General features: G+C 45.9%; 1 protein-coding gene across 13 annotated transcripts in view; it reads right to left on the minus strand.

Annotated features, from left to right (window-relative positions):
• The window catches only part of Ntrk3 (neurotrophic tyrosine kinase, receptor, type 3), a 401,049-nt gene that overhangs the window by 309,038 nt on the left and 71,379 nt on the right, over positions 1-20,632 (minus strand). The gene's annotated exons all lie outside the window — the stretch shown is intronic.

Here is a 20,632-nt window from a genome sequence, read left to right on the forward strand (position 1 = left end):
TCAACATCTGGGAAAGTGTAATTACTAGCTCACAAAGTCAAGTCAGGACAACACTGCCCACAAATCCAGCTGTCAAGAGCATGTTCAATAGAAAAGAAAGTACACCCGTTGTCCAAGACCACCTCACTGAGCAGTTTCTAGCATCCCTAAAGGCTGGAAGATTGGGATCAGGACTTCGCACATTCTGAGTAAGACTCTGGCTGCATACATAGGAGACCAGCTGGGGACAAAATGGTAGACTCTTCCAGAATTCTTGGCCCACTTGGTTAAGTATAAAATCTACCTTATAATCCAAGTATTTCTGAGAAGAGTTCAACCTCCTGTTGCTTCTCCTGGCTTTTCAGCCTTTATCTCTATGTCATACATAGCCCTGAAAACTCACCATGAACCCAATGGTGTCTCCATGCTAACTGCTTCTGACAGCATCCTGGTCCCTCTCTAGCACACCACTGCACCCTATGCTTCCTGCACCCTTCATGTCCTCATCCTACAGGCCAGCCTCAGTGGTCTTTCAACAAGACAGCCTGTGTTTGCCATGCTGACATCTTCTCAACCTCTTCTTCCCCACCCCAACCCCCCGCCCCCACTCAATGTTGGATGGGCATTTTCCACTGCCCATATCTCAGACTGTCAGCTTTAAATATCCTATGGCCACACCTAATGTACTGTTTTCATTGGAAGCAAAGAACCATTTTTTTCCTTCCTCTTATACCCTTTATAGTACCAGAACCCAAGTTCAACAGACACACGGCAAATTCAACTGAAGTCTTCCAATAGTCCTTTGAAGAGATGAATTTCCAAAGGCTCTGGAGGGAGGGAAGTTCTTCCTTCTCAGCAGCCAGGGTAGAAGAACAAAGAGGACCCAGCAGGGAGAAGGCCAAGGAACAAAGAGGATCCCAGCTGCAGCAAGTGTGGCTTCTGCTTCTTCCCACTGGGAAGTGGGAACTGCAAGCTCACATGCATCATGCACACAGCACATAAGCACGCTGCATACACATAACCATACACCATAAACACACACACATACTTACACTCACCTGCAGGCTTGCATTCACTCGGATTTGCACACTCTCTCTCCCTCACCCTCCATCTCAGTTTGGTCCCACCAAAAATAGATGAATCAACTTCTGAGAAAGATGAAGGTGTTCTTCTTCTTGACTCTTTGCTGCCTCTGGCATCCACAAGAGGGTCTTTCCCAGCAAGAGACTAAAGGACAGCCCCGATCTGGCTGGGATCCCGTTCCTCTCACAGCCTTCAGTTCTAAATCGCCCCTCTTGACTACAGCCTGGCAAGAATATCAAGGAAACAGCCCAGCAGCCAGGATCCAGGTGCTGAGAGCTCTTCACTATTCCCTTGGGGTAAGAATGCTTTCCTGTGTCAACACAGTCTCCCACTCTCAGGGTGGAAGGGCACACTCAGAAGACAATAGGTGGTCCTTCCTTCTTTCCCTGTGCCTGGGCATGCTGGTGCTGAAGCCTGGACACAAGAGAGGAAAATGAAGGCCCTAGTGGTTAGAAAAAATTCCCAAAATAATCCAGCAAGGGTAACTAAGGAGAGGGCCAGGAAGTGCCCCACCTCCTGATCCTCACATCAGTCCTTCTCTCTTGGCTGGGTTCACTTCTGATGCAGTGAGTGATGAAAGGGATAGGTAGGCCATGGTCTTTGACCTCATGGGAGTCTTTTATGCCAGCCCTTGCTCTGCAATCCCCATCCCCAGGATGCTAGTATAATCTATGCAATCTCTTGGTACCTCAATTTGTTCTCCTCTAAATGGGGAGAGGGGGCAGGTAATAGTAGGCTCCCCACATGAGTTCTGAAAAGTGACTTGGGTATGAGGAATGGGGCATGGAAAGCAGCTGTCACAAGGACTATCCTATGTCTTCTCCTTCATGGCATACCCTACTCCTTAATTAGAACAGCCATCTCTACTCACCAGGTCCAAGCCCAATAAAATAAATACCACAGCTTGGGCCACGATCCTCTGCATTCACGCATCACTTAATGTAATAAAACACATAGGTTCATAAAATAATATGGAAAGCACTTTAATGAGGCAGCAAATAGCTTGCCTCCTCATTTCTACCCCAGTCCCCTCCTCAGCTTGTGGGCTGAGGCCCAATGCCCCTCACCTGACCTCCTCTGCTTGTGCAAACTAGTAAAAGGACATTCCTTTCAAGTTTGTTTCCTCACACTGTCTACTTCGCACTAGACCCTGAGTGTTCCGGAGGCTATTCTGGGGGACTCCGTTCCTGTTCCTTCCGAGTTTCTTAGCAAATTAACCAAAAGCTAATTGACCCAAAGCTCCTGGGCTCCCTGGAATCCCAGGGAGGCCTGCAGGGCAGGCACTGGATTCAGGCTCTGGGCCAGGCCACCCACGTGGTGTGCAAGCTGGGCAGTCAAGGCCATGGCCCTAAAGGGGCACCATGTGATTGATGACGTACCTCCTTGGGTTTTTTTTTCTTTTTTTCCTCAAAAGCTGTCGTGACTAGAACAAAGATACAGTCTACAGAGCCTCTGAAGGAAGAATCAAGAACCCCTTACACAGCTAAAGGAGGGGAGGGGACTCAGTCAGGAGGAAGGGAGCCAAGGTCCCTGCCCACCCCCACGGCAGTCCAGGAACTTCACAAGAGAAAACTGTGACATGCCTGGAAACCTGAGCCCTGGGAAGGACTGTATGGGGGGGTGGGGGGTGACAACCTGGCTGGAGCAAGCTGCCCTTAGATGGAGAAACTATTCCTTTTAAGGAGGCCAGTCACCAGTCTTCTTTCTATCATCCACCTTTGAGTTTAAAGGACAATCTATGACTGTCTTAGAAACATTGAGAATGTGAGTACAAGGCTGCTTGGAGCTTTTTCCAGGCTCTGATTTAATCATCTCTGCATGCAAGTCCTTTAAGATGAGAACCTGGGGAGAATAGGGCCTTAAGGAGTGTGGGTTTAGAGGAGTCCCTAGAAGCTTTCTCACACCTAGTAACAGAAGCACCCAGAGGCTAGTTTTTTGGGTTTTTGTTTTGTTTTGTTTTGTTGGTTTTTTTGTTTTGTTTTGTTTTGTTTTGTTTTGTTTTGTTTTTTTAAGGCTCTTGCCACCTCAGGGAGTTTCTGATTAGGTAGGACAGGAGGAAATTTGCATTTCTAAGAGGTTCCTGGAATGTTGATGTCCCTGTTTTAGAACCACACTTAGAGAACCATTGATCTGGTGATTTTTCCCCCCAGATTGAGTTGACTGGGACTCCAATCAAGTCCATACCCTCAAAAGTTTGGTGGGTCAAACTCTGAACTGCTGAAGAATATGTCTACTAGGATATCTGTCTGGATGTAAAGAGACACCTGCTAGGATCCAACAACTTTGTGCACAGGCTGCTGGGAGCAAATGCCATCATCAATAACTGGAAAAGAGATCTGGCATAACTCATCTGAAAGTCGGTGTGGGGGATACCGTCCTGGTGGATGGTGACATTAGGCAGTAGGGGGAAGGGTTAGCATTGCATTGAAAACTAACAAGATGAAAAGAATCTGCCTCCTCCCTGCTTGCATGTGCAGACAGGCAAACAGAGGAGACACACACAGGAAACACACATGCATGAACATGTGTGCGTGTGTGCGCACGCGCACACACACGCTTGAGGTGGGGTAGGGACTTTTCACAGAGGTTTTCTTCCCCCCAAAATCAAGCTCTGGGTTTTCCATCTGGGAACCTTTATGAAAGCTGGGGCAGGGGGCACTCCCCCAGGAAAGATACCATTGTGAACTCCACAGATTGTGAACCTAGAGGATAAAAGCAGGAGTTGTAAACTAGAGAGCATGAGAGGGGACATCAGGAAGGTCCAAGGTGTCCTAAGACAGACATCCAAGAAGGAGTGGGGATGGACAGGAAGAATGCACATAACTGACCCCAGGTAAGCAGCTGTAAAGGGGGACAGAACACCCCAGCTCCCTGGCTTCAGAGTTGGTGGTCTTGCTTCCTGCTAGCAGCAGCAGGAGGAGGCAGGGTGCTACTAAGATTCTTGTTTCTGGTCCTTACATGACGCTCACCTGTCACCACCTGCGGGATAGCACCATGCTGTTCTTATCGATAAGCACAGGTACATGGTTTCAGCTCTGTGGCAAGCATCAGGTTTTGGAGATATCAGGAAAAAAATAAATAAAAGCCCAATAAAAAAGGCCTGGGCTGTCACTTGTCAAATGCAGAGCCCAGGACTGAGAGAGTAAATGAGAACTGTACTAACAGTCCAATTCACCTCCCCTAGGATCACAAGGAAACACCAGCACTGTAGCAAACAAGGATGTAAGGTTCTCTCTCTCTCTCTCTCTCTCTTTCTCTCTCTCTCTCTCTCTCTCTCTCTCTCTCTCTCTCCTCCATTCCTGCTCACACAATTTCTAGCTCTATGATTCTTGGACAGCTCCATTCACCAAGCTAAGCCTCTCTCCTCTCCCCTGAACTGAATGGAGGAGTAGCTCTACCACATTAGTGGGCGAGCATCAAATAAAACAGCACATACAGGCACCCCACATAGTCCTTGTCATCTGACAGGCACTCAGTGGTAAGAGCCCATTACCTGTAAGGATGCACAAAGAGGAAATCTGATGAGATAGCACCTCTGAAGGCAACTGTGAATGAATGGGAATCAGCCAGCAGAGAGGGCAGGAAGAAGGGGGGCGGTGCACTCTAGTTTTCAAATGGAGGCACATGGAGAGAACCTTCGTCACGGGAGCAACCATTGCACTACACAAACTCGCTCAGCAGATGCGGCTAAATGGTTTCCAATTAATTAACTGATTACATGATAGAACAGAAGGGGATTCGAAAGAGCGCTGTTGACCTTTAAGAATAATTAATATCATCAGGATAGCAAACTCATCCAAGGAAAATAATGAGGAACATTTTCATACTGCATTCAAAGCCATGGATGGTGAGGCAGATGGGCTGTATCTAAGCAAAGCCCCAACTTCCTCCTAGGGTTTCCTGTTCCCTTTCATTATCCATCTCTCACTTCCAGAAATACCCTGGAGACCTGTGGCCTTGCTACAACTGCACATGGTCTTGCTGTTTTGGCCAGCTCTGTGGCCCTTCGGTTAGCCTAGGCAAAAAAGTTGTCCAAGATGCTAGACACTGTATCACTGAATGGCGTAGGGACCACTATTAGGGTCACGGCAAACCTCTTCTTGGTTCTTGGTGTCTGGAAATCTTTTCTTTCTCCTCTTGTGCCCTGGCCAAGATTGGCCCCTGAAATGCAAAGCTGTATGCTTGCAGCAGGACCGCCTCCTCTGGACTCACATTATCATCTCCCACAACAGCGCTGATGGATGGCATGATTCACATCAGATAGCAATCAGTCAGTGTGCTCTGTGGGTCAAGCATCCACCTATCTTATCATCATTCTACCCTTCGGAATAGTGGTGTTGGAAACGTGGTGTTGAGTGGATTGTGGCTCAACACTCTACCTTCTCCCAGAACGCCTTCTGAGTTCTTGATTGCCTTCTGTAACTCTCAGAAGCACCCTTCTGGTGGGAAGTCTTCCATGGCCACCACCTCTAGATGACTCATTTCCCCACCTAAGCTCCCAGAGTACTTTATCCATTCCTTTAAGTTGGCATTTGTCACACTGCCATCTCAAGATGGCATCTAGATTCCTGTTCGATAAAGGGGACCCTAAAAGTCTAAATCCAGAGCTTCTCTTGATGTACATGGGTCATGGATGCCTATCAATATACCTGGGACATAAAATCTTCAGTAAATATCTGTGGAATGGACTCAAACACACATGAAAGTGATGAAGAAAAAAAACAGAAAAGAGATGACCCCAGACCCAGTAATGCATGCCTATAAGCCCTGTACTCAGGAGCTGGAGGCAGGGTATTCACAACCTCCTGGACAGTTTGGTTACAACGTAAGTTCCAGGCCAGTCTGGACTTCACTGAAAGACCCAGACTCAAAACAGAAAAAGAAAGAAAGATTAAGGCCTTGATTGTTCTTCTCTACACAGCCCAGAAACACAAAAGTAATACATCCAAGTAAATACCAACGACAGAAGACCGCATGTCCTGGTTTGCCCAAACATGCTCTCTTGTTCTGGAATCCCACTGGGCTAGTCCACTAAATGTCCTATCTTGGACATCAGGTTCTAAGATCAATCTGTTTATTGAGTGCCTACTGTGTGTCACACACCTAAGTGCTGACTCAGATCTGTAAACAAGAAAGGAAAGTGACTTTTCTAGAGCAGTGAGTGCTAGTGTCAGCAAAATTTCACTGTATATAAAGGCTTTCTCCACTTACTCCACCATCCAACACATTCTCCCTGGGTGGCCATTCCAGGATGGGAAATGCCAGTCACTGGGTGTCCTGGGTGAAGGAGCTATGATGGTTTGCTGCAGCAATCATTTCACTAGCTGTGTTTCTAGAACAATCCACAGAAGAGGTCTTGTCCAAACCAGACAAGAATTTATACTTTCTCCATAGTCTCCACTCCTTGTTGACAGTATAGTGTCATAGCCTGGTTGCAACACTCAAATATACAGGAATCGTTGCCCTGAGATGCTTGTCTTTAGACTGTTAGAATGAGAAAGTCAGAAAGCATTCACAAGATAAGCCCACAGGAAATACAAGAGATGGTGGGAAAAAAACGAGTCCTAGAACACAATAACTACACAGAATCCCAGCTCCACCCCTGACCTCGTCCCCATTCCTCAGAGTCCCATCTACCAATAGAGACCTTGGGCCCAAGCTTATCCCCAGCTGCTAGGGAGTTTGAGACCTTCTAAAGCCCACATGGTTTAGTGTTCACTAACACCCCCCACACACACACACACACACCTCCCATACAATCTCCTGAGTGTCAGAAGCACTGGCTTGTTTCCTTAGCCTCTCTGACTGTAAGTAGCAGCCATGGCCCCTCTTCTGAGCTGCAGCTGTGGGAAGAGACCTGCTACCCTCCCATGCAGTCCTGTCTCGGCTCTGTCTCACTCCAGGCATCAGCTGATAGCCTCTCCTTTTCTTCTTTAATTATACTTCTCTACTCTCTCTGTTAGTGCCCTCATGACTCAGGGTTTAATTTATTCACCAAACAATGTCATTACAGCACTGTTTTCTGTAATTTATACCAAGCACAGGCTTTTGGCCTCTGTTGCCCAATTCTGCAAAAATGTTTGGGAAAAGCAAGTCCACGCCCCAACACACATGGCAGTTCCAGGGAGACTTGCAAGGGAGAAACAAGATAATACTTTCATCTCCTGTTGAAGATTTGGAACACAGGACCCACCACTACACACTTGGTTACGTTACCAGGGAGTTCTTTCTTCACTTCACACCGAGAAAGAAATAGGAACTGAGTTTGGGAGGACTTTTTGGTTTTTGTCTTTTTAGATGGGATCTCACAGTATCCCAGACTGGCTTTAAACTATCATGTGGTCAACAATAATATGGGACCCCTGGTCCTCCTACCCGATGTCATTTTATACACCTCATGCACCACCATGCCAGATTTCTGTGATATTAGACATTGAACCCAAGGCTAAGCAAGCTCTGAATCAACTGAGCTGTACCTCCAGATCCAATGTTTTTGGTTGTTTGGGTTGTTTTGGCTTTTTGGTTTGGGAGGATGGGGGTAGGGGGTGAGTCTTCACAAAGAATCCCTAATCTGACCTTGAACTTAAAAGTCTTCTGCCTCTGCCCTTAAGTGGCACCACACTCCACTCTGGAGAGGAGGCACTTTGAACTGAACTTAGACACAAGGAAGGAAAGAGAATAAAACACATGGATTCATGGGCCCAGGTAAAAGCCACGGTCATCATGGAGTGACCATAAACACATATGGATTAAAATTCTAACACAAAGTTCTTGGCACAGAGGAGAAGGATGTCTGTATGCCAATCATGATCACTGCTGAAACAAATTAAATTATGCACTGAGGCATGGTCGGATCTTCACTGGCCAAGGGAACAAATTGGGATTCTTCTTCCCAGTCTACTATGGCTGACCGCAACTTCATTTAAAACCTTGCCCTTTGTACTGAAGTGAAAACAATTAATTATCTTGCTAATCATTTTCTCTGCCATGGGGACTTTCCCATAGTTAGTAATAATAATCACGTGAGCAAACTGAAGAAAATTGGGATACAGAAATCATTTTCAGGGAAATTGAAATAATGAGCAACGTTTATTGAGTGCTTGTTAGGCACTAACTACTATGTGCTTTAAAGATATTTCTTCATTGACTCTTCCTGACAACATTTTATGGTCCGTGTTATTATAATGATTGGTTTTCATCTGACAGATAAAGAATCCATGGCTTAGAGATGAGGTAAGCTAGTCCAAGGTCACAAAGCCGGTAATGTTAGAATCCGATTCCACTATGTCCAAAATCCACACACCATGTACATATCAAAATACTCTGTGTGTGTGTATGTGTGTGTGTGTGTGTGTGTGTGTGTGTGTGTGTGTGTGTGTGTGTGTGTGTGTACATGCATGCATGCATGTGGGAACACACATATCCACATGTTGGATGATGTCTAGATCTCTAGATCAAGACTGTTTTGTTGCATGTAGAAGAAAGCCTTCCAAGAAGGAAGGAAAATTATCACTACAGACAGCATAACTAAACCAGCTCTGCTGAGCTGCTCTGACAGTTTGGCCTCCCCTGCCCATTCCTGTAGGAAAACCTATGCCAAGTTCACTTTCTCCATACCCCCACTGAACAGAAGAAACACAGAAAGTTCACCCTGAGGGTTTATCCTGAAAGAGAAAGGATCATGGTGGCTCACTACCTTTCAGAATCCAATGGCCCTACTCTATTCCTCTGTTCACGTCAATCCGGATCCTACATGACAGCCTTGCCCCTCTCTGGCCTATCCCTAAGTAAATGATGGGAAGAGCTCTTCCCCTGCTTCCTGTAGGTCTGCTTTCCATCAGGGAGGCTGGCAAATGGAGAGCAGGGTGCCTGCCTACTCTATGTGAACAGCTCAGAAGCCTTGCACTGGTACCCCGTAGGTGAGGGAAGGTTTGGGCGCGAGCCCTGGCCATGGTGCTGAATTCTTGAGTTTGAGCATAGGAATAGTGTTTTTTGACGGGGGGGTAGGGGGATTAAAATATCCCTGTTTGAAGACGCTGGATTCCTAGTTATGCTTAGGGAGGGCAACTGACTTTGTTTTACCAGTTACAACAGAAATAGCATGAAATCTAGAGCAGGCATTAACAAATATCAATACATCTTTACTAGCTGTGTGATCGTGGGCAAGTTACAAAACCCTGCTGAGTTCCAGAGTCCCCCAGTACTCCTCAGTAAAACAGGGAAAGTACCAATTATGCAGTTATTGTTAGGAAAATACCTAGCCTGGAACTTAACACAGTCTCTCCCCCTCCCCTTGGCTTCCCTCCCTGATTGCTTGTGGTTATGTGCACACACACTCTCCATTCATTCTCCCTCTCTTTCTATACACTACTACAAATATTCTTTCATGAACAAGCCTGAAATCCTTCCCAGAATCTCCAGAGTACAAGAATCCCTCAGCCTGGAACGGTCAGCACCATCCAGCAGATGGTAATATGTTGACGTCACTAGCCTAAGAAAGCTAATTTTATCTTCACAACTAAATTGAACACCCCAACTCTGCCTGGGCCAAATCTTGCTTCAGTGTCCTCAGTTCTCTCTCCCACCCCAAGGCGCAGGTTTGCCACGGAGAGTCATTTCCAAGGCACCTGTCCCCCTGCCTTTCACAGAGCCTATTGATGTACTATTCACATAACTGTGTGATGAAAACTTTGAATTGGTCTTCTGTTTTCAAGCTACTTTCCAGCAATGGCTCAACTGTCACAATACCACCAGTGAAATCTGTCCTATGCTTTCCAAGTCATGGGATAGAAACAGAAAGAAGTGAAAGGTGGTAACTGGCCCATGGAAAGCCTTGAAACAGCCTCAATTCTAGAAACCAGGTGGCTGCCCTCCTAGGTATTGGTTGTGGCTGAGGAAATGGCCCAATGCACCAGAAAAGAAGTAAGATTCAGAGTCAGAGACCCAGGTCCCTATCCATACTGCACTAACTCTAGCTACTGTACTCACTCACTCAGATTCCTCCCTGATGGGACAATGGTGGTAGCAATGGCTATTTCATCTTAGTACTGCATATAGAATGAGATGGTCCTTGGGACACATGTTCATAAAGGACCACAGCCTGTTGATTAAGGCAGTGTGTTACTTAAGTAATTAACCCTTGGACACTAAAGGAAGCATGCCAAGGAGACCCTCAGAACAGCACATGAAATAAAACCACTCAGCATGCATGATGGTGCCTGCTCTGTGTCCCTTTGAGGCTCCCAAACAGATGCACCCATTCTGCAGTTTCTTTACCATATCTAACAGGCATCTGGATTGGTTGAAGTCCATCAAAGAAAAGCATGAATCATGACCAAAGGAAACAAGACACTTCCCTAGAATGCTGACACAAGGGGTCGCCCAGAGGTATGGAAAAGAAATGGATGTACGATATGCCAGGAATTCAAGGGTATTACTCCTCCCAGGCAGGTTCCCATAAAAGCCTATGAGAGACACAGTGTTAGCAGGGGCTTAGGGAGATTAGATAACTTGACCAAAGTCTTCGAGTTAGATAGCACTCGGCTGGAAACAAAACCCAGTTCTGCTCAGCTCCCATACTCATGTCATCAAACAAAAATATGAGAGTGCTAGCAGGACAAAGAAAAATCCTAACAGAGCCCCATACCCACGAAATCCTTAAAATGCACCATCTATAATCTTTGCAAAGCCCAGACTAGGGGCACTGCATGTTGTGGGATCAGAAAACCAGGTTTTGCTGGGGTTGGGGTTGCTTAAAATGGCTGGGGTTATGAAAACGTCTGCAGCAAAGGAGAGATGGAACAGTCATGGCTGAGATGAGCCAGGCAGGGAGAGAAAGCTGCCGGGACTCAGGGCTCAGGGCTCAGGGATGCAGTTATTAATATCCTAAATGGAGTTCTGACTGCTTGAGCTTTATTTAAGAACATGCCTGACTGTATAATTACAAGGGCTTAATTTGTTTTCTTTTCCACACAACAAACAAGGAGTACACAGTTGCTCTTAGCAAACATTACCCTTCCTGGTATCAGAAGGAGTTCCTTAGCTGTGGAGGGATATTTGGTACCTAGAGTGGGAGGATGAAAGACAGTCCTACAACCACCCAGAGAGTTGAGCCGCCCACTCCAAGTACAGAGAGACTTACCAGAGACTGAGCAGGATAAAAACAACCTATGTGCCCCTTTTCTCCAGAAAGTGTAAGCACTGAGGTCACACCAATTCCCCTGTGGGGTGGGCACTGCTGGTGACCTGACTGAGAGGCATTGACACCATCTTCAGACAGGCTCAGTGGGCTCAGAATATGCTAAGCAGCTTATTTTCCATCGCTCTGCAGCTTTGCACAGATGATGTTGGCTTCAGAACCTTTTCAATTGCTCTGGAAATGAAACCTGAAGGTGAAGCAAGCTAGGGCTGGACAGTGAAAATCCCAAAGAAGGAGCACAAGCCAGGTAAAGACTATTGTTTAGGAAGAGGTAGCATAATACATTGAGGGACTGGAACGCCCAGGGTAGCCAGGACAAAGAGCACCAGAAAAGGCATGGCATAGATGTCAGGATGATCACAAGGCTTTCTTGAACGTCTCTGGTGCTATCCCAAGCAGGACTCTGCATGGACTAGACAATTTCCTTGTAGACTGACACAGAGAGTGTGGATCATATCTTTAAAACATCAGAGACACACTTAGGAGGGTGATATTAAAACCTTTAGGTTGCACTTAGAAATAGAGGAAAAATAGCTCTAGGGACAGCCTTTATGTTACTGTGACACTTTAAACAGCTGAGCATGTGTGAGAGAGGCTGGGTCCCTGGTAAGGAATTGCCAAGGTATCCTTATGGAATGGGGCACAGAGGCACCAGATGCATGTGACTGGCAACAGATGTATCCATAAGAGAACCGGCTCTGTTCTTCTACAGCGCTGAGTCGTCTTTGAGCTCAGAAGTGAACAGTTCTACTGATCCAGTGAGTGGGTGTCAGATCACAGGGCCCACCTGAGTCATGTCATCCTTAGAAGCAACGCATTATGGTTTGAATGGGAAATGCCCCCCCCCGACAGGCTCCTGTGCTTGATCTCTTGGTCCCTAGCTGGCTGGCAGTGCTATTTTGGGAGGTTGTGGAACTGTTGAGAGACAATGCCTAACTGAAGAAGGAAGTGCATGCATGGCTGAGGGACAGGCCTTGGGATTTTAGCTGGAACTAGTATTCTCTCTCTCTCTCTCTCTCTCTCTCTCTCTCTCTCTCTCTCTCTCTCTCTCTCTCTCTCTCTCTCTCTTTCTCTCTCTCTGACACACACACACACACACACAGCTTCCTAATATATCCCAGTGTTACAGGTCAAGCCACAGGCTCCTATTATTATAGCTGAAGCTACTTCCTGCTGTGATTTAATCCTCATGACAGACTGCAGAGCCTTAACCATAATCCAAGATGAATCTTCACACACACACACATTTAGGCTGCTGCTCTTCGGTATTTTATCTCAGTGCAAAAAAAAAAAAAAAAAAGTAACTGAAACCCAAAGATTCTAACCCTTTTGCAAAACAGTCCTTGGGGCCTGTGGTAGTTCCAATGGAAATGATCCCCCATAGACTCACAGATTTGAATATTTGGTCATGAGGGAGTGGCACTATTTTAAAGGATTAGTGTAGCCTTGCTCCAGAAAGTGTGTCAATAGGGGTAGGCTTTGAGGTTCCAGAGAACCCATTTGTGGTGGTTTAAATATGCTTGGCCCAGGGAGTGGCACTATTAAGAGGTGTGGCCTTGTTGGAATAGGTGTGGCCTTTGTTGAAGGAAGTGTGTCACTGTGGGGGTTGAGGTTTAAGATCCTCCTCCTAGCTGCCTAGAAGACCGTCTCTAAGTACCCAAGGAGCTGAAGGGGTTTGTAACCCTATAGGAGGAACAGCAATATGAACTAACCAGTACCCCCTGAGCTCGTGTCTCTAGCTGCATATGTATTGGAAGGAGAGGCCCTTGGTCATGCAAAGATTATATGCCTCAATACAGGGAAATGCCAGGGCCAGGAAGCGTGAGTGGGTGGGTTAGGGAGCAGGGCGGGGGGAGGGTATAGAGGACTTTGGGGATAGCATTTGAATTGTAAATGAAGAAAAATCTAATAAAAATTGTTTAAATAGAAGGAGGAGGAGGAGGAAGAGGAAGAAGAGGAAGGGGAAGAAGGAGAAGACCGTCTCTCCTGGCTACAGTCAGATCAACATGCAAAATGCTCAGCTCCTTCTCCAGCACCATGTCTGCCTGGATGCTGCCATGCTTCCTGCCATGATGATAATGCTTTGAATCTCTATAACTGTAAGCCAGTCCCAATTAAATATTGTGCCTTACAAGAATTGCTTTGGTAATATTGTCTCTTCACAGCAATAGAACCCTAACTAAGACATCATTCTAAGCCCAGAGTCTCTCTCTTCCTGCTGCCTCAGTATCCAAATGTAGAGCTCTTAGCTACTTCTCCAGCACCATGTCTGTATTGTATGCTTCTATGCTTCCTGCCATGATGACAATGGACTAAACTTAAGTGAGCCCAACTAAATGTCTTTCTTTGTAAAAGGCGTCATAGTCTTGGTGTCTCTTCACAGCAACAGAATAGCTGTGAGTTGTGTTGTCAGCTCCAACATGCTTATGGCCCTATAAACACATCATGGTTCTGGACATATAGCATCCAGTGCCCACTACTGAGAGCAGTTCCCATTACATTCACTAACTCTTCTCCAGATGCCAAGTCCCACATATTGGTGGGTTTTAGGATACCTGTCAGCACTCCAAGAAGTTGTCTCTGCTATAAATTTCCCCTTCCCAAAAGCCACATCATCTGCCTTTGCTAAATGATCTGAGATCTCAGTCCTCATCTTATTATTTCTTAACTGTCTCTTCACTGTCCCCTCCCACCCCAAATTCTCTCCATGAAGTCGATGTCCTAAACACAAGGTGCTGGAGTCTTTGTCTAAGGCAGATAGAACCACAATAGAGATCCTTAGAGGAAATTAATGTATTCATATTTCTTTTAAAAAGTGCCCCATGACTCCAAGGACTATCGTGGATGGGCTTTGTCGGACTCTACAGCACAAAAGTATGAACAGCTAAATGTCACAGTCTAAAGACAGCACAAGCTTGTCTTGGGGGATAAGGTTAATGTCACACTCATCAACAGCATTCTTTTCAAAATCTTTTAGACTTGATCTTCAAACTGAGACAGTAATGTACACTGATCAACATTTTTAGCCAAATACAAGAGGACAACACATTTTAGTTGTTTCCCTAGAGTTCTGTTCTGTGATGAGGAGAGAAGATCTCACCCAGCAGTAACCTCTACTTCTAAACACTGAAAATGGAAGGCCCAGGGACATGGGCAACTCCCTGGCCCAACATTACCCATTCCTCCAAAGCAAATATGGAATACAGCATGCCCCCCAAAATACTTTCTCAGATACTTGCAAAGTCCTTTCCCAAGGTAATTCACTTCATCTCCACAATGAAGTGGGGTGTGTGGAAAGTCAAAGCTATAGGACTAGACCCATTTGATAGATAAGGTGTGAAGAGGAAGAGGGCATCTGTTCACTCTTTACAGACGTTTATACTCCTTCATTCCTCCCACAACAACATGGGATCTATCAACAAGGACAAGAAAGACATTGACAAGTCCAGATACCTATACCTCAGGACTTGCATTCTGGAATCTAAGCTCCAAAGAGACCTGCTGTAAAATTCCCAAGGACTCCTGGATCCCTATTACTGTGAAATTTTAGACAAACAAGAAGTGAGTCCCCAAATTAACCTCAACTTTCAGTAAAGTCCCCAAAATAAGCAAGGTAGATGTCCTCTACTGATTCACAGAGAAAGTCATGTGTCTTTAAAGGGTCCCATGAATCTTAGATCCTCTGAGGACTTCAGCTTCGTCAGAATAGGATGTATGGGATGGCAAATCTGATGAGTGTTATCCTGAGTAGGGGACAAATCATAGAAAGGGCCACACTAAGGAAAGAGGGTTGTAAAGAACATACATGGGCTGGACCTAGGCCTCCACATACATATATAGCAGATGTGCAGCTAGGTCTTCATGTGGGTCCTGAACAACTGGAACAGGGGATTTCCTGAAAGCTGTTGCTTGGCTATGATATATGTTCTTCTAGATGGGCTGGCTGCCTTGTCTAACCTCAGTGGAAAAAGATGCACCTACCCAGGGGGGCCCTACCCACATAGAGGAGAAGGGGGGAAGATTCTAGGAGGGGTAACCGGGAGGGAGTAGTGAGTAGGATGTAAAGTGAATAAGTAAAATAAAAATAAAATTTAGGACAAAAGAAAGAGGGTTGTAAACTTGAAGGTAGAGTAACGACCAGAGTAAGGAGAAACATCTGTACTTAAAAAAAGAAACTACAGCAGGCAGGATGAATGCTTAGCAACCAACCACACATTCTACATACAGCCCTGGGTCACTATCTCCCACTCTTCTGTCTCAAGTCCCTCATGTGACAATAGCACATTGATACACTCTCTCCATGACATTAACTGCACCAACACCTCTTGAGAGCTGTCAAGGATGTATGTGCTAGAAACTTCCTAGAGGGCCTGCAGAGTACACACCTGGCTCCACTCAGATCCCACTATACATCCCTACTTCCCTACCTGCTTATCTGTGCGCACACACACACACATGTGTGTGTGTGTGCACATACATTCACACATGCACACCCACAGAAACACACACATAAGTGCACACATAAGCACATGCACATACACACAAATACACACAGACAAACATGGCACACATACCACACAGACAGATACCCACACACACTACACAGACACATATACTACACAGACGCACAGACACACACACACACACACACACACACACACACATACACCACACACACAGAGAGAGACACACACATACAAGGTCAGAATCCTAGAGAAGCCTCAAAGCCAGGTGCTTAGACCTTGTGCTTGTTAGACCTTACTGACTTACTGACTGAACTTCTGAAATAGCTATGGGGACCAGGAAATAGCACTGAGTGAGCACCTACTCTATGCAGCCACAGGAGAGGGTGTCTTGTGGCTAGTATCAATCCCTCTCCTATGGGAACTATTTGCTAGTGTTTCAAGAAAAACCCTTGGACTTAGTTCTTCAGCCAAGACATGAGGAAACCAGTGACATGGCTAACTCGAAGCTCATGACCTCACTGGCCTTCACATGTTCCAGTCACATACCCATTCTTCAGACCCTCTCTTAACACTGAGGAAAGCTGATTTAAGGAGACTCCATCCTTGTTGCCAATGATGCTTGGCACTGTGGAAGAAACAGGTTTATTTTAGGGTCTGGACTGGGCTTCTTAGATTGGTTTCTGAGGGAGTTGAGGGAGATCCCATGCACAACCAGAGATGAAGTCAACCCGGGGCCAGTGCACAGTTTACCCCATCTGAGAGACCCGGGTTCCCTTCAAGCTCAGGGCCATTAAAGCAGCTGGGTCACCTAAGCCCACCCAGGAAAGGCAGAAGCTCTGCAGAGCCAAGGAAAACCCTCAGAGACAGAGGGGTTAACCTGGGAGAAAGGGGGTTTTTTGCAAATTCATTAACAAGAAACAAGGGAGGAGACACAAGACGCAAGCTTGCTAAGGAATGGAGTGGAACTGAGATTAATGATGACCCCAAAACAGCCAAGGGACTAAACTCATTTTCTAAATCTGTCCTTAACAAGAGAAATGGACAAAAGAGATGTGGACAAATGGAAAGTAATGAAGCCTTAGGGGAGGGGGAAAAAAAGAGAAGAAAATCTACTGAGAATAATCAAAACTGGAAAATATGAATGCACCGTGTAACCTCCCAAGGCTTAGAGCCATGCAGACCAGAGCCCAGAATGTTTATTCAGCAGTAGACTGAATATTTCAACATTAAAAGATGACAAGGTTATAAGAAAAGTCTTAATGGTTTAGCTCAGGGGATCCTGAGACCCCAGATGCCTGGAATGAGGAAAAAATGGCATCTAAGGTGATTTTAGGACTCTTCTTCTAAGAGGGCTGTGTGAAAGATTTTTGGAAGCATGCAGTGGGCCAGCAAGAGCAGACCATGGCTGCATTATCTAGGTCACAACAGCCCTGCCCTGAGCGGATCAGAATGCTGACCACGAAAACAGCAAACATAGAGAAATTACCAGGGAGGACATGAGTACCCAAGCCCACAGGAGACTGGAGAAAAGACACAAATGGACGTGAAAAGGGAAAATCAATTGAGGAAACTTGCCACCTGCCTCGCTAGGGAGCAAGGAATCATTTCTACACAAGGCCCCAAGAGAGGCAATTGGCCAGTCAACTAATGGTGTCAGTGCACTGGGAATTGACTGTCTTCGCAGGCAGCAGATAAATGTGTAGCCGCCGAGAAAGTCAAGTTGGGAATCTGCAATTTGGTGAATTCTGTGGCACAAATTCATCTGAGGTTCAATAAGATAATCTGTGTAAGAGGAAGAAGAAAAGATGTGCTTCAAGTCATCAAGTATCACGGGGCCTGGACTGCAGAAAGAATAAAGGGACCCCCACCCATCTCCAGGGCTCATACAGCTTGACTGGGGAGGAGTCAACTGCCCAAGTTGCACATGTAAGGTTTGAAGTCACAGGAGGCTGGAGCAATGCCATCAACATTTCTCTTTCTCGTCTCCTACTGCAGATGTTATAGTGAGGTGAGCACTCACGGAGATGGGCCTGCCTGAGACAGGGTCAAAGGAAAGGGGAGAGAAATCAGCCCCAGAAATGGAAGTCTTGGGTTCCTGCAACCATGTGGCTCAGAACAGGTAGTCTCCACTCAATAGATCGTTAAGGATCCTTTTCTTTGCTGAGAACCTACCCAGTGTAAATAATTGCTAACAGCCCTCAAAATGTCAACTAGCAAGCTAAGAGGCACTGCCCATTCACCCACACACTGTTAGGGACCAGGTAACTAGCAGGAATTGGCTGCTGGTGCTCCTTCAGTGGTCTCTCATGGACCTTCCCTCAACAGGGCCCATTCTAGGGTAGGCAGTTATTACCTTCCTTCCTCTCCAGCCTGGTTCCTGAGAAGGGACAACAGCCAGGGCTAAACAGGCTGGAATGGGGCTATTATAAGAACAGGCTCTAGAGCCCCAGAAGCAGGTTACTTGTGGTTGGCTTCTGTTTCTGACATTTGGTAGCTGTGTAATTAGGCAAGTTGCCTAAACTCTCCGTGCTTCAACTGGCTGTGAGTAAAATGGGGAGGGTGATTGCACACACTTACTATTAGGAGCAGAGAATAGCATATGAAGTGCATCAGCAAAGGTTCAGCACACAGCAGTGGTTCCCAGAAGCCACATCCTAGGAAGTCATTGGATTGGAATGCTTATCCTCCAGAGAGACAAGATAGGTGGATAGAAGGCAGTGGGTAATGCCAAAATAAACTGACAACAGCTTTCTTCTGGTCTTGCCCTTCCCCCGCCCCCCATGGTTCCAGCTGTGTCCCAGCTCAGACCTTTGTTCCAGGAAGAAATGTCCCAAAATGCTGTAAGGTCAAGACAGGGTCATTAAATGGTACCTCATTTTAGAGTTGTGGAAACAGACCTAATAGGTTTAAGCAGCTTATCCAAGATCATGGCACAGTAGAGAGAAACAAGAGACTGTGTGAGGCAGAGTTGCCCAGAACCACTCTATCCAAACAGTACCTCTTACACACCGGCAGCTGTCCTCCTGAGCCTTCTCCCCACACTCTGCTCCTCTTCAGGCCACCTCTCAGATGCACCATTTCATATGTTTCCCAGCTCAATCTCCTCAAATCAGTGTACCCGTGGGGATCCTATCCCATGGGCAAATGGCTGTGTTTTCAAGTCATGTTCTATTGGCAGCTCTTGCTGTTTACTGATGGCCAGACACAACAGCCTTGAAGCAGAACCGTGTATCTAAACAGCTCTAGAAGGAAGTCCAAGGGGATGTGGCTGCACATATCCATGGTGGCAGCAACTGTGCCCTCAACAGTATTGTCACCCAAACCCTCAGCCCTTCCAAATCCAACTCCACAGTCACCTCCTCCACTCAGACTATTTCTGACTAACAGTCTCTGAGGTCTCCGGGGTCCTCCAGCACCTCACGTGGGAAGATCCAGAGAATGGCAGCTGTCTGTGCAGCCTGTCAAAAGTTGCAGAACCTTAACCTGTTCATTCTCTGCAAGTTCATGTATTTAAGTGATAGAAGGCTCAAAGCTGGCCTTACAAGAGTGCTCCCCTTAATTGGAGTCTATTTCCAGCATAATGGAGGAAGAAGTCCAAAAGTATTGTAGGCTCCTGGTGCCCCATCCACCTCAAGTAGAGAGTAGAGCCACTGTCATTTATGGCTTCTCTTCTTCATCTTCTAGTGACCACAACAAATGTTTGTTTCTCTCTCCTACTATGACCAGGGAAGGTCAGCTGTGGTATGATCCCATCATCTTCCCAGAAAGATTCAGGCTAATGGAGCAGTGGTCAGCTAGAGCATTGCTGCCTTCTGCTCCATAGCAAAGTGAGACGAGACACAGTGGGCCTCATGCAAAGTCTCAAAGCTTCTACCAAGAAGGAGCACAAGGTGTGTGTGTGTGTGTGTGTGTGTGTGTGTGTGTGTGTGTGTGTGTGTGTGTGTGCGTGTGTCTATGCACAGGGATGCGTACAAATACACACAAAGTATAATTCAAAGTGTTTCAGAATATTCCCAGAACTATGTAATGCATTACTGCAATCAACTTTATAAAAATTTCATTATTCCCAAGAAAGCCCCCATACCTAGTACAGCCCTAAATTATCTGATTATGATGGAGATAATAAATATGGAAACATTTTTATGTTACAATAGAAATGTCATTTTTCTAAGTCTCAGATAGTATTGAATTTATTATACTTTTTCCTTGTGTCTGTTTAGTTGACTGGGTGAAGACAGTTTTTCTATAAATCCTTGCCTGGCTGGGCTGGAATTTGAGGTATAATACATTGCAGCTCCAGATTCTTCATTTTTCCTTTTTTTTCTTTTTCTTTTCTTTTCTTTTCTTTTCTTGTCGTGTGTGTGTGTGTGTGTGTGTGTGTGTGTGTGTGTGTGTGTGATGTGTTCACATGCATGTAGGCATACATGTGTGCACTGGTATACATGTATGTGTAAGTACAAGCATGTGGAGGATGAAAGTCACTATCAGGAATATTCCTCAATCACCTTTCCATCCTATTTTTTGAGACCAGGTCTCTCAATCACACCCAGAGCTCACCAACATGCAAATCTCACTCACTTGCTCTAGGATCCCCCCTTCCACCTTCCAAGACTACACTTAAAGACTAGCCAATCTGCCTACTAGGCATTCACGATTCACGTGGAATATGGGAATCTGAACTCTACTCCTCTTGCTTGACAAACGCCTTCCCTCTTGGTCCTCCTGCCTCCACTTCCCAAGTGCTGAGATGACAGAGGTGCACCACTACATCTAATAGGAAGGGTATTTTTTAAATGGCTCTACTGTGCATCTCTGTCCAGTACACCTTCCAAAGGAGACCTTAACTCATGTAGAAAAACAGTCTGAACAGCTCTGAGATTTTCTGTACACTATATGTATATAGAGA

The sequence above is a fragment of the Mus musculus genome, chromosome 7, assembly GCF_000001635.26.
Source record: "Mus musculus strain C57BL/6J chromosome 7, GRCm38.p6 C57BL/6J".
Classification (NCBI taxonomy): Eukaryota; Metazoa; Chordata; class Mammalia; order Rodentia; family Muridae; genus Mus; species Mus musculus.